Consider the following 21,131-nt stretch of genomic DNA (forward strand, 5'->3'; position numbering starts at 1 on the left):
TAAACTGTTAAAGTAATGACATATTCCCTTATTTTAAAACTGAATATATAATTTCAATCACGTCTTTGTCACGAGGACCAGTTGCAATCAATGAATGTTTCCATAATGCAAATAATTAGTGCGTTTTAAATACTGAACGATAATTAACACATGTTTAGGTGCCTAATAAATACCTAAAAATAAAGCTTTCCTTATAAAGACAACATTAATGCCCAGCAGTGATTTTATTAGAGAGATGTAACAAATGCCTGCTAGCTTAGAAACAAGTCTAAACGAAGTCCATGGATGGCCTAAAACCTATGCCAAACATGGAGGAAGGAAAAGGAAGAACCGGGCGAGAAATGAAAGGAGAAGCAGAAGAATAGTGGAATACCCGTCCCTCTTGCCAACGCTTGGTACCAGGATGGTTACGTATGAAGTGTGTGGGTAGCCGACTGCAACAGACAGCCACTCTATCAGAGCAATGAGTCTAGAACTGTTACACGTGAGCCAGTTCTGGACGATCAGGTGTAACCCACAAGCAATGAAGGTGTAACCCACAAGTAATAATTACCAAGGCGCGGGGAGGGCTGCCCCAGGAGCGGACAGGAGAGGGTGATGAGCGTGGGCCCAGAGCCTGCAGTTGTTATAGCTGAGGCTCGGAGCACCAGTGGATTTTGTAAAAAAGCGTATGTTCTCCTTTGGTTAACGATTAATGTCAGGGCGCCTGGGTGGCTCAGTCGGTTAAGTGTCAGACTTCGGCTCAGATCGGAGTTCGTGAGTCAAGCCCCATTTCCAGTTCAGCGCTGACAGCGCAAACTCGCTTGGCATTTTTCTCTCTCCCTCTCCCTCTGCCCCTCTCCCACATGCGTGCGTTCCCTCTCTCTCAAAAGTAAACATAAAAAAAAAAAAAACAACGATTACTTTAAATTGTATAAGGATGTACTTATTTGATGATGAAGACAATAACTAATTCCAGCTTTAATACGGGGGCCTAAGTACTCGTTATAATGGTAGAAGTTACAAAATTCCCAGGGTACTTTCTTGTACTGAAAAGAATACAGTACCAATAATTACATAATATTTTAGTTAATGCACGGAAGTATCATTTAACGATTTTCAAAATATTGGTACTTCAGCCATTTACGCCCTCTGGCGTCCACCGCCAGTTCCCAAAATGGTCTCCGGTGCTAGGCCTACCGCCACCGGCCACGCAAGATCAACTTCCAAAATGTATCCTTTTCCAAACAAATAAAAGACACGGATCCCCACCACAGGGGCCCTCTGAACCACCTGCTTCTTCTCCCATTAACCTTGAGGAAGAAGCCAGAAAATTCAGAGAACCTTCCATTTTCTGATCAAACTTCTTTTAATCACAGGTTGATTCACCCGGTCGGCAAAATAAAAGCGGAGTGGGAGCAGCAGGAAAAACGGAGTCGAGCTAGCTTCAAGTATTAGACACTGTCAGCACTGGTCAAAAATAAACTTTCATCCTGATAAGTGTATCCCCACAGCAATGTCCTATTTGTTTGCTAATTATCAGATCCAGCATGAGATCTACAAGTAGAGGTAACCTAGAGAAATATTACAATTTTTCTTATTCACAAATTTTAGTTATTGCTCATGAAATGACAAGTGAACTGGAAACGGTCCTAAAAAAAGAAAAGAAAACAAAACAAAACAAAAAGCAAAACACCTCTTATTAAATGTAGAAAGGGGACCCTGCATCAGCAGTAACTTTATTTCAAAAAGAAAACTACCAAATGCATGGATGAAATCTGTGTTAACATAAGTAACAAAAGGACAAGGGCCGCTTTTTAAAAAAGTAAAATATATGAAGTATGCTGTATACCTTTAAAATGTAAAGAAACAAACCATGAATTTAAATACACAGTCCTTGAGAAACATAAAAAGGAAAAAACACTCTCATTTCTATGCCAGCAGTCCCTCCAAACTTAAGAACCATAAATATATACATACATATTATATATATTCTGGTAGTAATGACTGTGTTTAAGAGTTTATGCACACATAATTTGGCATTATATAATAAAACCCCTTTTTTTATTAACAGAAGCGATTGTGGCTCAAAGCAACAAAAACTCATGATTTAACACATATTTAAGAATAACTGCTATTCAGTACACTGAGGTTTGGCCACCTTCTGCTTGCACTGGTAACATAACAAATTCTTAGAAAAATGACCTCAATTTACATGTGATCACAAAATACTGGTCTTTGTTGTTGAATTTTCAATTAAGTTGCCTTTTTCTCTTGATAATAACTATGCATAAATCAGCAGATTTAGGACATCTACTTTGGTAGGTATAAGTATCTACTTAAATTCTTTTACCGAAAGCCCCAGTTCAATAGGTAAATACAATTTTCATTTAGAGAGCTTGTAATAGTCAGTATTAAAAGCCTTTGCTTCAATTTTTAGACAAAGTCCTGTTTATATTTAACCTATGCTTTAGGATTTTTCAGGTCAAATATGTTTCAGAGACACTCCGAAATCACAGAGAAAGGACTCATACATTGTCTGCTCTTAATTGGTTCATACAAGGCAATTTACTGATTTTTAAAGCACTACTTATCATTTTTTCACTATGACGCAGAGCAATAAATGCGTTTTTACATTTCAACCAATTACACATGTGTACACAGAATTCAGAAACAAACTTACCCACACTCCATCTTCCATCTTTTCCTATTAAAAATGAATAATGCTCCCTTGCCCAGCCAGCTATATTGATTTTACAACCCACTGCTGGATTCAGAACCTGATATAAAAAGAAGTTCCCTACGCATCTTTTTTACTTTTTATTTTTTTCCCCTTTTCCCTTTACCAAGGGTAACACTTCCCAGCAGTAATACACGATCTCACTTGTAAGCCTTGATTTGGGGGCCTGGGGGTATTACTTAGAATGGGATCTCAGATTCGGAGACACCTTCCATCATGCCCTCCATGACACTGTTATCTGAGGTAACAATCTCACACAGAAATACACATCGAGAAATAAACTGTAGTTTCTCTGTTGCTGTTGTTTAAGAATAAAAATAGATATGTAAGCAAAATGGACATTCACACCATGTCGGTCAGTCTAAAGTGAGTAATGCATTCTTACTGTAATGAGTTTTTAGCGTATTTAAGATGTAATTCTAATTAGTTCAATTTTTACTAAATGTATTTGGAAGAGCTGTCACCTGGTAAAGACTCCAGCAACATGAATGGATCCATAATCTTTTCTACAATCCAGAGGGGCCCATGGCTGAGCAAGTAACAGGCCAGGAGAAGGGAGAAGCTACTAATCATGTAAGTCGTATTTTGGTTCTGCAACTGTTGAAAATTTACAACTTCTTACAGATTTCCTTCCCCAATAAGGCACAGAAATTGTGAATGGTAAAGATTATGAACAATTTTGTACAATGCCTCACATATTTAAAAACTTTTGTACACGCAAACCATGTAAAAATACTTTATTTCCATCATCCATAAATAATTAAAGGGAAAACATCTTTTTGTGAAAGATAATCTGAAACCATGGAGCAAAAAAAAAAAAAAAAAACAAAACCCACCCCAAAACAAAAAACAAAACCAAAACCAAGTCCCAGAGCCCTTAAGAAACAACCTTTCTTGGGGCACCTGGGTGGCTCAGTTGGTTACGCGTCCCACTTTGGCTTAGGTCAGGATCTCACAGTTTGTGAGTTTGAGCCCCATGTTGGGCTCTGTGCTTACAGCTCAGAGCCTGGAGCCTGCTTCAGATTCTGTCTCCCTCTCTCTGCACTCCTCCACCGTTCACACTCTGTCTCTCTCAAAAATAAGTTAGCATTAAAAAAAAAGTTAAAAAAAAAAAGAAAAAAACTTTCTTGGGGTGCCTGGGTGACTCAGTCAGTGGAGCATCCAACTTTTGATTTTGGCTCAGGTCATGATCTCACAGTTCATGGGACTGAGCCCTGTGTCATAGCACAGAGACTGCTTAGGATTCTTGCTTGCTCGCTCTCTCTCTCTTTCTCTGCCCCTCCTCTGCTCACTCTCTCTCTCTCAAAATAAATAAATAAACTTTAGGGAAAAAAAAAGAAAATAACCTTTCTTTTAGCGCTCTGGGGAGAAGACTGAATAATTGAAACAAATCACAACAGTAAAGCAATCCTCCTGGTAAGTTTCTGCTCTTGACCATTTCCACCCCGTGGTGAAGTGGGGTGGGGGTGGGGCTCCCTGAACACCACCCCTCAAGAGCCTCAGGATGCAGGGCATCCCAGCTTTGGGGACCAACACACAAAGTCGTTAGGATTTGATTTCACAAAAGCTGTGTTTTCACTGTGGTGAACATCCACCCCGTGTCAGGAACAACAGGAGGGGCTGAAGACGGGAGAACAAGCCAAACCAAACAGACAGGCTTTCCTGGAGGGGCTTACAGATGATCATACCCTTTAAACAATCCCTTGACTCTCAATTTGAAGGTAAATATAAAGCCCGGGTTCCGCTGTGTGGCCAACTCACAAGGTCCTCCTCGGCCTCACCCCCAACCCCACCGCTGTTTTCTTTCCAGCTTCAGCCGCCCCCTCGGGGCGTCAGCTCCCACCCCATCCCTTCTCTTAACACCCTCATTCACAGTCTGTCACTCCCTGCTCTGTGCCACCACCAGACCTTGCATGCGGAACCCTGTCTCTCTGCGGTGACCTGTCTCATGATCATTAGTAATCATGACGGTACAACGGCCCTGCATGATTTACTGACTGGAGAAATGCTGGCAATAACCTGCCAGGCTGCAGAGAAGCGCTGGTGCATTCTGAGAAAGAGAAAAAGGGATCCAGGCACACAAACTTACAACCGGCATTGGGTGGTTTCACTGAAGAACCCAGCATCATATCCTCTTTAACGTTACAGATGATTTCGACATTTGGGAAGCTGTATGCCTACCGTGAAAAACACTTGAGTAAACTCTTTCTTACTCCATGCGATCAAGAACAAATGATCTCTACCTTCATTTCACTAGCTCATCCTTCTCTGCCACTTTTCGGATCTGTACCTAATAACCCCGGCTCTGACACCACAGACTCTCCCTCTTCCCTTGGCCCTAAAAGCACAAAGCAGAAAAGCTAATAGTAGAATCGTATGAAGTAGATCCTAATGAACTGTAAAAGGCACCTCTATTTACTGAAAGAGAAGCCATCTGATTGAAAAAGGATCACCATATGCGACTGTACTATTTTTACTACTAAATAAGCATAACTCCTACGTCCCCTCGTTACCCGTCAGCACAAGCTCCCTTACTCTTACTGTTAACTGCTACAGCTATTTCAGTAAGACTAAATATAGACAATGATGTAATGTTAAAAACGCATCTAATACCCATACATGCTTTTAATTTTTTTTAATGTTTATTTATTTTGAGAGAGAGAGAGAGACAGAGACAGAGACAGAGAGGGCGAGTGCCAGGGAAGGGCAGAGAGACAGGGACAGAGAATCCCAAGCAGGCTCCGTGCTGTCAGTGCAGAGCCTGATGCTGGGCTCGATCTCATGACCTGAGCTGAAATCAGGAGCCTGAGTGAGCCACCCAGGTGTCCCCAATACATGCTCTTTTAAATGATACTTGTCCCTGGTGTTCGCTACTAAATCAGCTAAGTAAGCCCACATTTGTAAGTCACACATTTTAACCTGTAGTTACACATCTTTGTGCCTCTGGACCTGTGTCTTTCAGGAAGAGGACACTGTGCAATAATGCTGAAAATGATTATCCAGACCAGTAATATTTCAAATTGGAAAATACTGCCTGAAGTATACAGGGAAAAAAATACAAGACTCAACTCTGTGCTAATGAATTTGAAAATTGTGATTGATTAGTAAAAGGTTCCAGAGAGCATGAAATTACTCAACTTGATCCAGGAATAACCACGGATGAAACGAAGAAAGTTACCAGAGGACGACAAAGAACTACCTTGTTTAAAGGTTCCAGGCCCAGATGCTTTTGTTATCAAATTCTTTCCAATTCTGAAAAGTAAAGCATTTCCTAAAAAGTTTCAGAGCACAGGATAACACAAAAGCTGTTCTAAGTCATTTTATAAAGCTGATATGGCCCTGACATCAATGTGACCAAAGGGGAAGAAAAATCAGCACCACAGACAAGTTCCATATATGAATATGTATTTAACAATCTATATCAAGGGGTTCTTGGGTGGCTCAGTCAGTTAAGCATCCGACTTCAGCTCAGGTCATGATCTTATAGTCCATGAGTTTGAACCCCACATCAGGCTCTATGCTGACAGTTCAGAGCCTGGAGCCTGCTTCACATTCTATGTCTCCCTCTCTCTCTGTCCCTCCCCTACTTGTGCTCTGTCAAAATAATAAAAACACATTTAAAAAAAATAATCCTTGGAACAGAATAGAGAACCAGAAATGGACCCACAGATGTATGGCCGGCTAATCTTTGACAAAGCAGGAAAGAATATCCAATGGAATAAAGACAGTCTCTTCAGCAAACGGTGTTGGGAAAACTGGACAGCAACATGCAGAAGAATGAACCTGGGCCACTTTCTTACACCATACACAAAAATAAACTCAAAATGGATAACAGAACTAAATGTAAGACAGGAAGCCATCAAAATTCTAGAGGAGAAAGCAAGTAATAACCACTTTGACCTCGGCCGCAGCAATTTCTTACTCGACACGTCTCTGGAGGCAAGGGAAACGAAAGCAGAAAGTACTATTGGGACCTCGTCAAGATAAAAAGCTTCTGCACAGCGAAGGAGACAATCAGCAAAACTAAAAGGCAACCAGCAGAATGGGAGAAGATATTTACAAATGATATATCAGATAAAGGGGCAGTATCCAAAATCTTTAAAGAACTTATCAAACTCAACAGCCAAAAAAACAAATAATCCAGTGAAGAAATGGGCAAAAGACATGAATAGGCTCTCTTCTAAAGAAGACATCAGGTGGCTAACACATGAAAAAATGCTCAACATCACTCATCATCAGGAAAATACAAGTCAAAACCCCACTGAGGTACCACCTCACACCACTGAGAATAGCTAAAAGTAACAACTCAGGCAACAACAGATGTTGGCGAGGATGCGGAGAAAGAGGATCTCTTTTGCACCGCTGGTGGGAATGCAAGCTGGTGCAGCCACTCTGGAAAACAGTATGGAGGCTCATCAAAAAATTAAAAACAGAACTACCCTATGACCCCGCAATTGCACTACAAGGCATTTATCCAAGGGATCCAGGTGTGCTGTTTCGAAGGGACACATGCACCCCCATGTTTAGAACAGCGCTATCGACAATAGCCGAAGTATGGAAAGAGCCCAAATGTCCATCGATGGATGAATGGATAAAGAAGATGTGGTATATATATACACAATGGAGTATTACTCGGCCATCAAAAAGAATGAAATCTTGCCATGTGCAGCTCTATGGATGGAACTAGAGGGTATTATACTAAGCAAAACTAGTCTGTCAGAGAAAGACAAAGATCATATGACTTCACTCATATGTCAAATTTAAGATACAAAACAGATGAATATATGGGAAGGGAAGCAAAAGCAATATAAAAACAGGGAGGGGACAAAATATAAGAGACTCTTAAATACAGAGAACAAACTGAAGGTTGCTGGAGGGGTAGTGGGTGGGGGGATGGGCTAAATGGACAAGGGGCTTAAGAAGGACACTTGTTGGGATGAGCCCTGGGTGTTACACAAAGGGGATGAATCACTGGATTCTACTCCAGAAATCATTGTTGTGCTGTATGCTAACTAACTTGGGTGTAAATGAAAAAATAAAAATAATTAATAATTTAAAAAACAACAATCTATACCAAGAAGTACAGGGGCGCCTGGCTGGCTCAGTGGAGCATATGATTCTTGATCTTGGGGTCGTGAGTTTGAGCCCCATGCTGGGGCATAGAGATCACTTAAGAAAACTTAAAAAAAATTAATTTTTTTAAAAGAAGAATATTCAAAGTTTGAAAAGCCACACCCAAGTAGGGTGTGAAATAAGTATGCAAAGATATTTCAGTTTTAGGAAGGATATTGTTGTAACATAACTGCAGCAGGACAATGGAGGAGGAAAAAGGTAACAATGTCCAGAACGGACTTGACTGAATCACATCTATCGTTAGTATAAAAACAAAAAAACTACAAACAAACAAAAACCCTCCAACAATAAATAGAAAAGGACAGACTTCACCCTATAAACCAAGTATTATTCTAATAAGCACGCTAAAACAAAGAAACTGACCACTAATCATGTTCTCATTTCCTTGAGGAAGTCTTCCCCAACCCAGTCTCCTACCACTGGTCCGCACCCCCAGCACTGTGCTCTCACCCCCAGAGCAGTGTTCACCACCGCCAGATCTTCTGGGATGATTTCTACAACGTTAACACACAGGATTTATTCAATTCAGAATATATTAGCTCCCGTGTGCTAGCCTAAAGATACACAAAGATGAGCAATTCTACGTGCAGGAACTTACAGAAGGAAACAAGCCATCTCTCTACACGCGTACCAGTGTGACTCTATCCACAGGGTGCTAAGGGAACACAGAACGGGGAGATGTGGCCGTCTTGGCAATGGGAAGAGTCCTGAAACAGCTTCATGGATGAAATACACAGGCTGAAAATAAACAGAAGATGAGTGGTCTCACCATGGAGAGTGGATGAGGGCATTCAGGTAGGGGATCATGAGGAGGTTGCAAAGGCAAAGAAGAAGACAAGAAAGTGTGTCAGGAACTCAGAGCAGTTTGGAAACAAACCTGGAGAGAGCAGGTCTAAAGATACAGGATTTGGAAACTGCCGTCTTACATATCTAGTAGTTAAAACTATACCACAGAGTTGGTGGAAGTGAAAATATGACTTACTCTATGAAGTGACCTGGCCATAGGTAGTGAAGATCTTTGAAAACCCACTCGTCCTTAAAATTGTGACTGAACTGCTGGAAATCTAGACTGAGACCATGAAAGGAGTGGAGCAAAGGTCATTCATCACGGTGCTTCTTCTACTATGAAAAACTAAATCATCCACAGCGCCTGGGATAAAGTAGGTGTTCAATAAGTATGTGTTGAGTGAATACTTGAGAAATGGTCAAGTAAATATGGTACCTCCACACGACAGAATATTAGAAAACTATTATACTATAGGTTTCTGGAAGGAGGATCTACTGAGCCAATAACTACAGTAATGGTGCCCCCAGATTATATAAATTTTAAAAGATTTGACAAAGGATTTTAACGGGCCACCTACTCTCCAGTTAAGAATCGTGGCACACTGAGAGGCAGCTCCAACTGTTCAGGAGTAGGTAGAAGAAAGGGAAACCCAAGAAAGAGACAAAAACAAAACACAACAAAAGGAACGCATGAAAAAATTAGAACCAGAAATAATTTTAGTCACAGAGATCAAGAGAACAGTGTTCCATTGTCCAATCAGTAGATGAGGCAATCCAGAAAGACTGAAAAAGCTTCCACTGGGTTGAGCAATTAGGAGGTCCTGGCGATGCTTTGCAAAAGCAGGAGGTGAGACGAGGAGGCTGGGGGGCCGAGGGCGGAGGCAGTGATGGGATGGGAGGCAGAGAAGAGACCAGGGCAGAACTGTATTTCAAAACATTCAGTGGAGAAGAAAAGGGTGAACTGGGGAGCCACTGAGAAACACAGGGTTAAGAGGAAGACGTTTGGTATGGTTTTCAAAGACGTTTATAGGCACAAGGTGGGGAGCCCATAAAACGAGAGCAAAAATAAAGGGAAGAAGAGGACATATGCAGGGGCAAGACCCTTAAGGAAGCAGAATAGAGCATCCAGAGTCTAGGAGAAGGGCTGGTTTTGAACAGGGGGAGAGCCAGGGCCATCCTCTGAGGTCACAGGGAAGGAGAGGAGAAGGTACGTCAGATGAAAAATCTACTGATGGGAAGGATGAGTTTGACGGAGCGCAGATCCAATGGACTGGATTTTACTGAGAGAAGAGGCATAGCGTAGCTGGCTACAAAGAAAACGGAGCTCAGTGCTCGCTTCGGCAGCACATATACAAAGAAAACGGAGCTCAGTGTTTCTGCGACAGGTCTTCCAGACTGGCTAAGGTGAGCCACATTACTGACGCGAATGGAAGAGCTGACCGGTTTTAAGGCCCTTTTATTTAAGGACAAATAAAAGCTCTTGATGAACAACAACTGGGGAATCTGTGAAGTAGAAACCCACGTGTATCTGACGGCTCCCATGTGCACAGCAGTGCTGTTTATCCTAACAAAGTCTGGCAACCTGCATGAAGAATTGGAGAAGGAATGCCAAATTTGGACTTTTCCAGGGGGAAGGACGAAAAGAATTCCGCCAGATGAAGGCGCTAGAGGATGGTTCCTGCAAGCAGCCAAATACACAAGATGGGGTAGTGGCTCGGTGGGTGGTGGGTCAGGAGGAGCCGAGGAAGGAAAAGATGGAAAAGTGAAGGCAGGGGACAGGGAGCAGGACCAAAATGTACCACAAAATTCCAACTGTGAAATGCCTAGCCTCGCTGTACTTCCACGCATATGGAAAAGTATACTTTTATGTATTTTGCAGAATTGTCCATTTATCTTTAGGAAAGCATATTTCCATTGTGACACTGAGAAAAATTAAAGTTGTTCAAAGAGAAAAGTTAAAAGCTTCACCATGCTTTTAAAATTATGGATCAAGGGTGCCTGGGTGGCTCAGTCGGTTAAGCATCTGACTCGGGCTCAGGCCATGATCTCCCTGCCTGTGGGTTCGAGCCCCGCGTCGGGCTCTGGGCTGACAGCTTGCAGCCTGGAGCCTGAAGTCTGCTTCAGATTCTGTCTCTGTCTCTTTGCCCCTCCCCTGCTCATGCTCTGTCTCTCTCTTGCAAATATAAATAAACATTAGAAGAAATCTTTTAATAAATAGATAAAACTGTGGGTCGACGAAATGCAACGTTTCTTCTATAAGAAAATCATCTTCATAGCAAAACTAACTATGGGATAACAAAATGTACACGGACACACTGAATATGTTACCACTAAACCATCTCAGGCTTTTGAATTATTTTTCGTCTCTTAATAACATATACCTGGTTTCACTTTGCAGACAGTTCCTTAGCCTTGATGAGCAGAGCTAAGTATTAGGCCACTGTATGCTAACTACTTATAATAGTGGGGTAACTATACCTTTCCACCCCTAGAGGGAGCTGGGAAAACCACTGGTTTTTAGGGCTGAGCACATGTTTCCTAAGGAGTCAAAAACTAAGCAAACTCCCAGAGTCTCCCTCCTGAAACTTCACCCAGGTTCAGAACCCACGAGAAGTTCCATCGAGGAGGCTAAGTCTGATGCAAGCTCCTTCCTCAGACGGCTGCCAAAGCAAGGTCGGGTCCCTCAGGGCCACCCTTCTGGCTCCTGGCTTCTGCTCTTTCATGCATCACCTAGAACAGCAGAACTCAAGCTCTGCTCCCTTAGTAATGGAGTCATTTTAAAAGTCTTCATATGAAGGCTGCACCCCACATCAATCAAATCAGCATTAGAAGTTTCCCAGGTGATTCTAATATGCAGCCAAACCTGAAAAATCAATGTTCTGTAAATTAAAGATATTATCAGGTCAAGATTCAAAGTTGTACAAAACGCAAGCAGTTAGGGAAAAAAACATCTCATCAGCTGGCTCCTTGAAGCAACTTTTTATCAAGCCACAGGGACGGGGAGCAGGCAGCATCTGCCTTATCAAGGGAGCTGCTGATGTTGGGAGAGACCAGGGGAGATAAGGAAGGTCAAATTCCATGTGTAGTTCATGGCTAAGGGGGTGCAAGCAAAGTATACAGCTAAGGTGCAAACCCAAAGCATACATTCCTAATAAGCATTATATCACAGATAGATCCATTTATTACCAAGATGAAAATCGATCTCCACCTGAAAAAATGTATGTTTGGAAACACAGAAACTATTTAAATGTAATAAGCTACCGCACAAAGATGCTAAAATTGACATGGAATAATACAGTTTTCCAATAATCACATTAAAACACGTGGCCTATCTTGGTTCAGATATTATTATTGTGAGAGTATGGCAACACTGGTATCCTCATCCCATTTGATGCTTTCTGATGTCGTGGATGGGAGGAGGTAGTCATGGTAACTATGATGGGGAGAGAAAGGAATATGAAGACAGAGCGTTCTTATCCTGAGACGTTAAATGCCAGGTTCCACTGAACTTGAGTTACTAACCCAGTAACAGATTCACTCACATACACATACACGTGTATGCCTCCATGCATGCATACACACACACCCCCCCCAAATTCAGGGGTAAGCATGTAAATATAGAGATGGCTGAGAGACACCCAAGAGGTATGGATCTCAAAGTCTGAAAAGAACTCTTCTGCTTTTCAGGCTGGCTATCTGCCTCATCCCTAGTCAGCAAATAACACATCTATTTTCCCTTTAATTTTTTAAAAGCCTCTTATTGAAAGAAAGAGAAGGGGTGGGGGAAGGAGCGAGGAAGGAAAGGAGGAAGAGAGGGAAGGGAAGGGAAGGGAAGGGAAGGGAAGGGAAGGGAAGGGAAGGGAAGGGAAGGGGGGATTTAAATACAAAATGAAGGACTGAAACACAATTAATAGCAACACAACTGCTATTACAGGGCAAAAGCACAGAAACTAAGCACAGTGAGCCACACACCTCCTATGTGCCTGGGGACCCTTCCTGGGATAGCCTCCCCACCTCTCACCGGAAGCCCCTCACCAGGAAAGGGTCAACACTCACAGCATGCCCAGGACCTTGGCAAGTATAATACGGGCTGGGGTAAAGAAGTTTGCTATTTCAGAGTTCTGGTTCCACTGGTTCCACGTTGTGATCGCCAGTTACTTCAGATACAAATAAATCTATATGCTCTAAGAAGTGGGAAAAAAGGTTGGGGTGGGAGGCGGGTGATGAAGACTAGAAATGTGAGGGAAGAAGGAAAGCAGTACTGGAAATAACCGCCCGTATTCCCTTCGGGTAGAAGAAAAGTATTTGGAGACTCACAAGACTGGACACGGAAGTACAACTACGTTTCCTCTAGAATTCTAATTGGATGAAATGTCAGCCTGGCCTAAGGAATACTTGCATATCGGGGTTTCCCGCTGTACATCTGGCAAAGAGCTATGACTTACGGTCTTCCCAGCTACCTGCCCCTGGATTTGTCACCACTGTGTTGGCTCCTTCTGGGCCCGTGGATGTGCCCGCTCCACCCCCTCCCGTCACGAGTCTAGACGTTATGTTGCAGTGGTTCAAGCCCTGGCCTGCTGGTTCGTACACAGCATCCCTTCGGCAAGATTCAATGCTATGGGAAGACAAACTCCAAGACATCTATGCCACAGTGAAGAGACCCTGGAAAGGCCTCCCTCTGTATGACACTGAGCAGTTAACTGCATTCTAATGAAAAAGGAAACAAGATTTTTTTTTTTGGCTTGTACCCCTACCACAAGTTTAGCAGATACAATACACTTATCATGTAATGCATGGGTATGGCCACCTCTCAGGATTGTATTTAAAGTGATTTTATCTGGGGTGCCTGGGTGGCTCAGTCAGCCGAGCGTCCGACTTGATCGAGCGTTCAGGTCATGATCTCGCAGTTTGTGAGTTCGAGCCCTGTGTCGGGCTCTGTGCTGACAGCTCAGAGCCTGGAGCCTGCTTCGGATTCTGTGTCTCCCTCTCTCTCTGCCCTTCCTTCCCCTACTCATGCTCTGTCTGTCTCTATCTCTCAAAAATAAACATTAAAAAAACTTTTTAAAATAATTTTATCTGATTTTGTCTTTTATTTCCTTGTGAATTTTTATTTCAAAGAACATTCCATATTTCAAATCTAGAAACATGCATTTAACTAGTAACTCAAACAAAATAAAGCCATAAATGCCATAACTGGGCAATTATTTTTTTATTTTTTATTTCTTTAACTAACGAGAGAGAAAAAGAGTGAGTACACAAGCAGGGGAGAGGGAGAGAGAATCTTAAATAGGTTCCACACCCAACATGGAGCCCAGCGTGGGGCTTGATCTCACAACCCTGAGATCGTGACCTGAGCTGAAATCAAGAGTCGCACACTTGGGGCGCCTGGGTGGCACAGTCGGTTGAGCATCCGACTTCAGCCAGGTCACGATCTCACGGTCCGTGAGTTCGAGCCCCGTGTCAGGCTCTGGGCTGATGGCTCAGAGCCTGGAGCCTGTTTCTGATTCTGTGTCTCCCTCTCTCTGCCCCTCCCCCGTTCATGCTCTGTCTCTCTCTGTCCCAAAAATAAATAAACGTTGAAAAAAAAAAAATTAAAAAAAAAAAAAAAAGAGTCGCACACTCAACCGACTGAGCCAACCAGGTGCCCCAGTTAAAACAGTTTTTAAAGAAACCTATTTATGTATTCAACCATTTACAAACAGAACCACTGGTAGGAAAAGTCTAACAGAACAGAGAAACTAGTTTCTCTGACAAATGTGCAAAGAATAAAAGAATTAGGAAGGGTGCCAATACATCAAAAGAACATAAAAGACATATCAAACTATAAAATACGTGGACCTTATTATTAATGGCCTGATTCTAACAAAATGCTTTTAAAAATTATAATACTGTGGAGAACTGGAAATTTAAACACTGTGGACATTTGATCATATTAAGGAATTACTGTTTGTTGTTGTTTCTTTATAAAGATGTTGTGATTATGTGAAAAAAATATTACTTAACTTTTGGAGTTTATATAAAAAAGCATATTAATGAAATAGTACATCTGAGGTCCGCTTGAAAACATTATGGGGTGGGGGCAGGGAGAGTGCTCACAGAGTAAATGAAACCTGACAGGCTATCAGCTGTTAACCGCCAAAGGTAGATGATAGACAAGAAGAGGTTTAGTATACCATTCTATTTTGTAAGCATTTTAAAACTTCCGTGTTCAAAAGTTTCTAAAAGATGCGCAATTTAAAAGAACTGAAAGAGTACCGAAGTATTATTTATGTGTTGTTATGGCATCATAGTTCAAATAATAACCATAAGCAAGAAATGAGATACAACAGGGTTAAGTAAATGAAACAAAGCATCCATGGGCTCAGCACGCAGGGGTCATTCAATGAAGGTCACTGCCCCCACGAATAATCAGAAGCGATTATTCTGATCAAATAATTGAGGAAAAGGATAATTTCAGAGGAAATCAAATAACTTCTGAACTACCACTAGGAGTCAGTTTTGTACACACCAAAGCTGAAAGGGGTATCCAAAAGAAGAGAAAATGATTTCTAGAAATTTGATATCCAGTGTTCTTAATTCCTTTGGGTGTGGCAGGGGAAGGATAAGAATTTGAAGATTGGCAAGTTTTCTAAGATACAAAATTAATGTACATAGTATTCTTCCAGTTGTGTCAAAACCAAATGAGTGTGTGTGTGTGTGTGTGTGTGTGTGTTACAGAAGGATACAGAAGTCACTTCTGCTGGTATTCAGAGCCACCCCTGAGGAAAGGGGTCCAGAAAAGAAAGATATATTTCATTGTATTTTTAAAAGTCTTTTCTGTTTGAATCTGTTAACATTGTGAGATTTACTTAGGTTCTGAAACTTAAACAAAAATATACGGTATGAGAATAAAACAATATGTCAACTACATAAATTGACCACTGTTAGTATACTGGCACATCAGATTCCAGGTTGTTTTTGGTGTGTATACACACACACACACACACACACACACACACGCACGCACGCACGCGTGAACACATACTTTTTAAAATGAATTGATGCGGGGCGCCTGGGTGGCTCAGTCGGTTGAGCGTCCGACTTCAGCTCAGGTCACAATCTCGCGGTCCGTGAGTTCGAGCCCCGCATCGGGCTCTGGGCTGATGGCTCAGAGCCTGGAGCCTGCTTCCGATTCTGTGTCTCCCTCTCTCTCTGCCCCTCCCCCGTTCATGTTCTGTCTCTCTCTGTCCCAAAAATAAATAAACGTTAAAAAAAAAAAATTTAAATGAATTGATGCAAAAAATAGACAAGACACCTTTTTTTAAAATTGGAATATCTTCATCCTACTCCAATACTGATCCATTACTTTTTCAAATTTTTTTAAAAAGCTACTTAAAAACAATAAAATAAAGTTTCAAAACGTCTCTATTAAAAAATCCTATGACCATTGTGTAGCCTCTGCTAGACAGCGATACACACACACACACACACACACACTTCCATATGATCTCAGGGACTGCAGCAATCTACAGAGACCCTAAACCCAGGTTAGGAACTTCTGACATGGACCTGATCTACACTATTACTACTCTTTTGCATTCTAAGTGAGGAAAAAAGGTAAATTTTCACAGTGATACTAAACATGTTTTCATTTTTTCAATTGTTAAATCTCTCCCCAAATAACGTAACAATATAGCTCTTACGAGTACAAACTTTTCTTATATGGCCACATGAAAAAAAAAAGGGGGGGAAGAGTAGGTGCTTATAATAAATAATCTGTTCTTTTTCTTAATTTCCCAGTCCTGTTATATTTAACAACTCTTTACAGAGCAGAGGAGAGTAGACAGAAAAGAAGAAAAAAATCACTGTTCTCAGGACATCAGGCATTGTGCTTGGCACAGTACATTTCATGTCATCCTTAGAACCTACCCTATGCAAAGATCTGATCTAGATACAGTATCTTCCTTGTGGAGCCCAAGCTCTAGTGCAGATGAAAACATATGAACCGAGGAAAATACATGACTGTAGTAGTACCTATAGCATATGGTAAAAAATGGTAACCTCACAAGAGGAAGAGGAAAAAAGGACACGAAGCAAAGCTCTCCTAGTACATGCTCAACCCATGATCCATCTGCTTTTGCTTACAATGGTGTGCCATGGAGAATGCTATATGGTAACATCTTCCTCCACCTCACCTACAACCAGCTGCCAGTCAACCTGGGACACCAAACTCACAAACCAAAAGGATTAGAGGATGGTCTTATTCCTCCACCATGCCAATCGGGAGGCTTCCCAGAGTCTCTTAAGTCTTTAGATAATCATCTTACTAATATTATAAAACTCTTCCACTGACAGCAAGAATTTATTACCTACCTATTTAGGATTTCTGGCTTCTGGAAATGGCAGAATGGCTTACACGGGACTAACTCTCTCATCAATACAGTAAGAGGGTGTACAAAATATTAAACAAACAACACAAAGAAAGGTACTGGAGAGTGACCAAGAGCAGGCAGAAACCGGATGGGATTTGACCTTGGAAGGGTAAGCAGCAAACAAGGGAAGGTCCACATTTCATTGGCCGTTTCCCCAGGGGTAGTCACCAGTCCCTGAAGAGCCGTGGCTGGAGCAGACAGCAGCAGTTACCCTGGGCTGAGGAGACAGAGGTGCAAGTTGGAAATGCTCAGGAGCTGGACACTGAGGGCAGAGGGAAATCCCAGGAGAGGGGGAGCCCCGGAGAAGAGCCTAGAATCTGTGAACAAGCCCCTCAAATCCTTGGCGGAGTCTTCAACTACTTGCATGGAGGGTAAGGCTTTGAGGAACCTAACGGAAAGCAACCCAAGGGTGGACTGAAAGAGCCGAGCAGAGTAACAGCAGCACCTACCGGCGTCAATATGGAGGACACCAAATTTGGAACTCAAATCTTGCCACATTAGAGGACCCACATTAGAATACAAGGCAAACACCTTGTGCTTCCAAAGAAGTCCCAGTAGGCCACGCCTTGGCATTAACATCACATCCTAGCCTGAAACAGACCTACTCTGGGGGCACCTGGGTGGCTGTGTCGGTTAAGAACCTGACTCTAGATTTCAGCTCAGGTCACGATCTCACGGTTTGTGGGTTCAAGCCCTGTGTCAGGATCTGTGCTGACGGTGCCCTCTCTCTCTGTCCTTCCGGCATGTGTACTCTTTCTCTCTCTCCCAAAATAAATAAATAAACTTGAAACATTAAAAAAAGAAAGAAAGAAAGAAACCTACCTACTCTGAAAAGCCTCCACAAATTTCGGAAGATCTGATAGTACTTTCACTGTCTGCTAGTACAAAACTCAACAACCCTCAGATGACGATAAGGGAATCCAGACCTCTGGGGCGCCTGGGTGGCGCAGTCGGTTAAGCGTCTGACTTCAGCCAGGTCACGATCTCGCGGTCTGTGAGTTCGAGCCCCGCGTCAGGCTCTGGGCTGATGGCTCAGAGCCTGGAGCCTGTTTCCGATTCTGTGTCTCCCTCTCTCTCTGCCCCTCCCCCGTTCATGCTCTGTCTCTCTCTGTCCCAAAAATAAACGTTGAAAAAAAAAATTAAAAAAAATAAAAATTAAAAAATTAAAAAAAAAAAAGGGAATCCAGACCTCTAGAATGTATCCACACATCGTTCTGTATACAACAAAAAATCAGGACGCATGTGAATCATGAAATTGTTACATTTTAGAGAAGGCAGGAAAAAGGATCAGACCTACAGATGACAAAGATGTTGTAAACAAGGAATTTAAACTAACTATAATATATGCCCAAAAAGCTAGAGGCAAAAAAAAAAAAAAAAAAAAAAAAAGGCAAATCTTGTAAAGAATGAATAGTAGGAGAATTTCAGAACATATACAAAAACTCTAAAAACGGCAGAAATAATATCAAGAAAAATGCCGTATCTGGGGGGGGGGGGGCGGATTCACTGGATGGTATTAAGAGCAGATGAAATGCTACAGAAGAAAAAATTAGTGAACTTGAAGACAAGTCAAAAGAAATCATCCAGGGGCGCCTGGGTGGCTCAGTTGGTTAAGGTAAGACTTTGGCTCAGGTCACGATCTCACTGTTCCTGAGTTTGAGCCCCATGTTGGGCTCTGTGCTGACAGCTCGGGGCCTGGAGCCTGCTTTGGATTCTGTGTCTCCTTCTCTCTCTGCCCCTCCCCCCGTCAAACATAAACATTAAAAACATTTTTTGAATTATCCAAACTGAAGCAGAGAGAGGGAAAAAAACAGAAAAATAACATAGTTTCAACACTCCATGGAACAGTACCAGATAATCTAACATATATGTAACTAAAATCCCAGAAGGAAAGGAGAGAGCAAAATGGGAAGAAAGAATAGCTGAAGAAATAAAGGCTGAACTGTTCCCAAATATGACTAAAAACATCAACCTACAGATCCAAGAAGCTCAGTGAGCCCCAAGGAGGATGAACAGACAGAATGATACACAGGCATGTCCTAGTGCACCTGCAGGATATGGGGGGGGGGGGGGGGGAGAGCGGCAATAGATTTTAAAATGCAGAAGAGAAAAAAAATGTCAAGCTAGGATACTATGTTTAGCAAAATTATCCAGCAAACATGAAAGCAAAAGAAGGCATTTTCAGCTGTTAAAGGTTGAGAAAACCCGTTACTAATATTATAAGCAATGCTAAAAGTGGTGATTTAGACCAAAGGGAAATGGTAACAGATAAAAATATGTATTTATAGTAGGGGCCAGCAAACTGCGGCTCCTAAGTCAAAGCTAGACCACATCCAGTTTTCGTAAGGCCTGTGCAGGACTTTAAATGTTAAAAAAAAAAGTGGGGGAGGACAAGATGAATATGTGATGGGGAATATATGAAGCCACAAAGCCTAAAATGTTTACTATCTGGTCCTTTCCCCAACAAATTTGCAAGCCCCTGATTTATAAGAAGAAAGAAGGCGGGGAGACTTTGGGAGGGTGAGAAGAAGAGAGACAGGACAAATAAAAAGACTATGGTTCTCTTTCCTTCAATTCTCTAGGACAATTGGCCATTAAAGCAAAAATAGAAACTGTGTATTAAAGGGTTTATAACATACACAGAAGTAAAATATATGACAAAAACATTTACTCATCTAAAAATGTCCTCAAGCCCAAGGCCATCCCTAAATAATGAACTCATCCAATTCTGAATCTCAGTACCTCAAGCTATTTTGTAGTATTTCAATAAGTTTTAAAATAGTAGATTGAAACGATTATTTTTTTAACTTTTTAAAGTTTATTTATTTATTTTAAGAGACAGAGAAAGCGTGCAGAGAGAGAGAGAGAGACAGAGAAAATACCAAGCAGGCTCTGGACTGTCAGCACAGAGCCCGATGCAGGGTGCGAACTCACAAACCGCGAGATCATGACCTGAGCCAAAACCAAGAGTTGGACGCTCAACCGACTGAGCCACTCAGGCACCCCTGAAATGATTATTTTTTTTAAAACACAAACCTGAAATAGATGGTGTGTTCCCAACCTAATTTCTAGTACACATTACAAATAGCAAGTACGTTATCAGCTATGGCAATCTTTCGAGAAACTGAAAGCATCCTCTCTTTTTCAAGTGCTTTTTAAATAAATTACAAATTATTTCATCCTATTAAAATCTACTGGCAAACCATGAGCTCATGTAAATCCTGGGGGACGTGAAAAAGCTTCTGGGAGGCAAGAGCATGAAGAAAGCAGGAATAAGCACGGAGCATGTGGGGCACGGAGAGCAGTAGGTGGTGGGGTGGGGCAGAAAGCAAGTCTGCAGGGTGCAAGGAGAATGTGGTGAGAAGTTAACGTATCAGGAAAGTCATCAGAGCTCAAATGACATGGAAGGTTCAGGTTTGCTGGCGGGGTGGCTGATGGTGCCGCTCTGCGCGTCACAGAGGCAAATGACCTGCTTTCCCCCACGTCCATCCAACACCTGACAACGCGCACATATGACAGAGCAAACATCCTACTAAGATTTAGGCATCCGCCGGTCAATTACCAAATGAACAAACGAATAAAGAACCAACCATGGTTTATTGGGGATGGGAAGCAGTCCATATGCAGACATGATAATGAGCCTGGAACAGGAGTTCAAGGGGATAAGGGCTTATTCCAGGAGAGATACTCGAAGGGAAGCTGAATAGAACACTACAGACTGGTTGAGGCTGGATATAGAGATTTGGAATTAAGAGTCTAGACTCACTTCGTGTTTACTTTTAATAGATTCTGGTCTGTGTTTTAGCATGTTTCATCACGAGAGACAATTGGAAGTACTTTCTCTCTCACACTATTTCAAATATATATTCTGAAAATAATACTATTATGAGTGAGAAAACTTTAAAGATCGGCAATAAACTGACAAAGACAGTGACCTAATGGGAATAAATGAGAACCTAAAATCCTGCAGGAGGTTTGCGGGAAGCCACATTTGATCAGTCATCAGCTCACGAGGAGATGTTTTCCTACCGGTACGGCTTTTGCTTTCAATTTCAGTTTATAACTGCGGGGATTTGGGTGAT

General features: G+C 41.9%; 1 protein-coding gene across 5 annotated transcripts in view; it reads right to left on the minus strand.

Moving 5' to 3' along the window:
* The window catches only part of HIVEP1 (HIVEP zinc finger 1), a 149,361-nt gene that overhangs the window by 71,743 nt on the left and 56,487 nt on the right, over nucleotides 1-21,131 (minus strand). The window lies entirely within an intron of this gene.

The sequence above is a fragment of the Prionailurus bengalensis genome, chromosome B2 (assembly GCF_016509475.1).
Source record: "Prionailurus bengalensis isolate Pbe53 chromosome B2, Fcat_Pben_1.1_paternal_pri, whole genome shotgun sequence".
Lineage (NCBI taxonomy): Eukaryota > Metazoa > Chordata > Mammalia > Carnivora > Felidae > Prionailurus > Prionailurus bengalensis.